Here is a 5,041-nt window from a genome sequence, read left to right on the forward strand (position 1 = left end):
TTTGTATCTAGTCATCTTACTGATTCCTCCTTACAGGTTCTAATCGTTTATGTCAGCTGATTTACTTGCACTTCCCAGCTAGGAAGTCAAATAAAATATTGCTCTTGTTTTATCTGATGCTTTGACCTTGAAACTTTTTTATCCGGTGTGATTATTGTTAATGCTTATTTACCTTTTTGTCAGCACTTTTCTAGAAAGTATTTCTCCATCCTTTTGTTTCCAAATGCACCATTATGGCACATGTGGGTTGTTCGTTTGATTTAGATCTATTTTTTTTAATCAGGATTGTTGGAAAAGCAAATCCCAGAACATCGATCCATTCATTCTTTCCAATATTCATTGCAGGACTCAGCAATAAACACAACCAATTACCAACTCTGCCTTCATGGTGCTCGTATTCCAGAAGCACTGAATCAAAACACAAGTTTACTGTGATCCCTGCTATATCTCTGTTGGTGTTCTTTATGGTTTCTCCATGTGTCTTATCATTTCTCTTTCCTTTCAAATGCTTTTTATTATGATTTTCTCCCTCCTTTAGTGGTATTGAAGTCACACTTGTTTTTTTTTAACAGTTGCTCTTCAATTTTGGCAAGTAAAATTTAAATAATTTTTGGTATCTGTAGCCTTTCCCTGACCATATTGAGAATCTTACTTCCCTCCTACCATTCCCTTCCCATGAAAGTTATTCAGAATTCTAGTTCTAGACCATTGTGGAGCTTTAATCATTATGTATAATATTAACACAAATTATAATTTTCACTGACAACCTGGCTCAACATTGGTTTTAATATTCCATCTTCCTGCTTTTTGAATCTATTTTTTTTTTCCTTTTTACTCCAATCTGTTCCCAAAGAACTCTTTAAGAAAAGTTTTGTGAAGGGGGAACTTTATGTCCTTCTTGTGAATGGGAAACTTTATGTCCTTTATGTAGCTTGTGAAAAGTGTGATGCCAATCTGATTTTCATTTCGTTGCATTTGCATATTACAGAGACTCAACTCAAAACAACTTCAGCAAACTAAGGAACTTAATGACTCACACACCTGGGAAGTCCAGAGGAGGAGCTGGCCTCAAGTGTGGCTCAAGCCAGTGGTCCACGCAGTGTCAGCGGTACTCTTTTTTATGTCTTATGACTATTTGTCTCTGTTTTATTTCTGTGTGCTTGATTCATCCTGTACAATCATGACAAGCTCCTATGCAAGAACTGTAACTACATGCAGCACATGGCCCCAGATCAAAGAGACCAACTTCCCCATTAACACATCAAAGTCATGAGGAGGACACGGAGTGAACCCTCCTTGAACCTGTGCTCATCCTGAACTAATCAAACTAACTGGAGAATGTTATCACCTGCTTAGGCTTTTGTCCCACGCACTTTTCCTGTGACCTGATTTGGGATGAGTTGATCCTGAAGTGATGGTACCATCTAAATACCATGGAAGGAGAAAAAACCCTCCTAAATGAAGGATGGATGGACAGAGGAGGAAGGAGAGAGGGAGGCAGGCGGGGGTGGGGAGAGAAAAAGGTATGTGCTCTTACTGTGAGGAAAAGAAATGAAAAGCTAAACTATAATGAATAAGATTTCTTTTTCTCCATGTGAGCCTTTGGCATCTTCTTTTATTCTTGGAACCCGATCATTTCACAGAGCTTTCTGGTACGGATCTTATTTTATCAGTTCTACCAACTTTCAGTGGCTCCTTGAAAACAAATGATTCTTGCCTTTCTTCAGCTTGAAGAAATTTCCTTCCAGCCAATGTCAGCTCTCTGACTATGGAATTCTGACTCAATGAGTATGTGTTTTGTGCCTTCCTAGATTGACCTTCACATTTTATGCTAACTTTTCCCTGCATTTTTCATCTTTTTTTAAAAAGACTTATGTATTTTTATTGAAAAGGCAGATTTACAGAGAGAAGGAGAGACAGAGAAAAGGATCACATGTCTGCTGGTTCACTCACCAAGTTGTGTTGACTGATTTCCTCAAAACACCTGTCTGTTGAAAGAGTTCTTATGAGGGAGCCATCCTAACAAGGAAGTTTGGATGTGTACCAGATGCCAAAGTAAGGAGGATTCTATTCCAGTAATGAAAAAATTTCAGTGTAGAGCCTATGTGGTGGCACAGCTGGTGAGTTAAGCTGCTGCTTGTAATGTTGGACTCACATATCAGAGCACCAATTTGAATCCAACAGTTCTATTTCTAATCCAACTACCTGTTCAATGCACCTGAGAAAGTATTCAAGTACTGGCCTCCTACCATCCATATGGGAGACCGAGATAGAGTTCCAGGCTTTGACCTGGCCCAATTATCATCATTTTGGCCATCTGGAGAGTAAATAAGGAAATGGATAACCTCTTTCCCTCTCCTTCTGTGTCACTGTTTCATATCATTAAGATAAATCTTTTAAAAATACATGGGCTGGCACTGCGGTGCCAGAATCCTATATGGGCACCAGTTCAATTCTCAGACTCCACTTCCCATCCAACTCCCTGATAACATAAGCAAAAGACAGCCTAAGTCCTTAGGCAACTACACCAACATAGGAGTCCCAGAAGAAGCTCCTGGTTCCTGGCTTAGGACCAGTCCAGCTCTGGCCACTGCAGCAATTTGGAGAGTGAACCAGCAGATGGAACATCTCTCTCTCTCTAACTTCTTTTCTCTCTGTAAATCTGCCTTTCAAATAAAAAATAAATCTCTTCTTAAAACACAGAAGTTTCACTCTTGAGAAGAGTGAAGCTTTCTTTCCCTATCTTCTCTGTGCATCTTTTCCTTTTTTCTAATTTATTTATTTGTATTGGAAAGGTGGATGTACACAGAGAAGAGACAGAAAGATCTTCTTTCCAATGGTTCACTCCCCAAGTGGCCACAACATCTGGAACTAAACTGATCCGAAGCTAGGAGCCAGGATCTTCTGGGTCCAATTCTAATGTGTACCCTTATATGTGCTCTAAAGCATTCATTATACAATTCTTCCATATATTGAACTTCCAAGGACCATTGAAAAGGAGTTGGTTTGCAAGAATTAGATTTATTTGCCAGGGTAATATGAACAACTTCTTCTTCTTTTTTTTTTTTTTTGGATTTTAATATTCATTGAGTGTCAGGCAGGTGCTAGTTACTTTGCATTCCCTTGCTTAAAATACTCTAATTCCCATTTTACAATAACCTCTGTGAGCCAGAAATAGAAGAGACGAAGAAGCTAATGATACCCGAAGTTGTATAGCCCAAAGCTATAGCATTAATAAATCACAAAGAATTACACTGAGATCTCTCCAATCTCAAAACTCAATATCAAATGTTATATATAATATCTCCATGAAAATGACCATATTAGTTTGTAATGCAAGTGGCCATGAATTTTTGTAACATAATATAAATCTGAATCTTGGGTGCTAGTTGAAAAAGATGAATCAGGGCCGGCGCGATAGCATAGTAGTTAAGGTCCTCGCCTTGAAGGCGCCAGGATCCCATATGGGCGCCAGTTCTAATCCCGGCAGCTTCACTTCCCATCCAGCTTCCCTGCTTGTGGTTGGGAAAGCAGTCGAGGACAGTCCAAAGCCTTGGGACCCTGCACCCACGTGGGAGACCCAGAAAGAAGTTCCTGGCTCCTGGCTTCAGATGGGCGCAGCACCAGCCATTACGGCCACTTGGGGAGTGAACCATGGGATGGAAGGTCTTCCTCTCTGTCTCTCCCCTTCTCTGTACATCTGTCTTTCCAATAAAAATAAATAAATCTTTTTTTAAAAAAGAAAGAAAAAGATGACTCAATGTATATATGCAATGCCATAATTTAATCTTTTGTAAAAGAGCTTAGAAGAGTCTACAAAAGAAAACTCTTTGTCTGATGTAAAGGAGAATTAGGATATGTAGAATATTGGAAATTAAAAGCAAATGAAGTTCTTTTCCTCCCCAGGGATATTTGCATGTGTGGTTACAAGCTGTCCTCTCTCTGCCTGAAACACTTTTTAGCATATCCTCCTCATTTTATGTCTGGTTTCTCCAGACTCTCCCAAGAAGTCGACTCCCTGCAGCAGTCCTGCAATTGCATCTGAGACAGATCCCCTCCTCTTCACCCCATCGTTTCTAACTCAGTTCTCTGTTTTCTCTCTCAACTTGTAATTAGTTTGTTTACTGTTGAGTTTGCTGGGTCTTGTTTTTATTTTTTTGTCTGTCTCTCCCAAAAAATTATAGGCTTCAATACAGAAGCATGCATTTCTTGGATCAACTCCTATTTATTAAACTATTAGTTAAGCCATAATTGTTATTAAGAGGTAAAATAATTTCCCCCAGGACAACAAGCAATAGTATGGTCAAGTTAAGAAAAGCAGATGGTGAAGAACCTGGAAATCCCCACACTGCACAACCTTGCATAAACAAGCAGGAGTCAACAGAAAGACAAACACTGCATGTTGGCCCTCATAGATGGAAGCTTAAAAGCAAACAAAATCCCGTTCTGAACACAGAATGGTGATTATGGAGGATGTGAGAGGTAGGGAGAAGATAGAGGGTGTTTGGATACTAGGTTTCGAATCATAGAAGGAGTAAGTTGCTAGTATTACACTTCAGAGTGGGGAGATGATAGTTCACAATAACATAGCATATACTGCATAAACAAATAGAAAGAAGTAGCTCCAAGCCTCCAACCCTAAAGCAATGTCAGAGAAGAACTGTTGACCATCCTGATTTGATCAGAACACATTATACAAGACCATAACTATGTACAATTGTTGTTAACTTAAAAAACAATCAAGACCAGGGCCCGGCGCAGTGGCGCAAGTGGTTAAAGGTCCTCGCCTTGCACGCCCAGGATCCCATATGGGCGCCGGTTCTAATCCCGGCAGCCCCGCTTCCCTTCCAGCTCCCTGCCCGTGGCCCAGGAAGGCAGTCGAGGACGGCCCAAAGCTTTGGGAACCTGCACCCGTGTGGGAGACCCGGAAGAGGCTCCTGGCTTCGGATCGGCATAGTATCGGCCCGTTGCGCTCACTTGGGGAGTGAATCAGTGGACGGAAGATCTTCCTCTCTGTCTCTCCTCTCTGTATATCCGCCTT

The sequence above is a fragment of the Ochotona curzoniae genome, unplaced genomic scaffold (assembly GCF_017591425.1).
Source record: "Ochotona curzoniae isolate NIBS_2020 unplaced genomic scaffold, NIBS_Ocur_1.0 contig_64, whole genome shotgun sequence".
In the NCBI taxonomy this organism is placed as follows: domain Eukaryota; kingdom Metazoa; phylum Chordata; class Mammalia; order Lagomorpha; family Ochotonidae; genus Ochotona; species Ochotona curzoniae.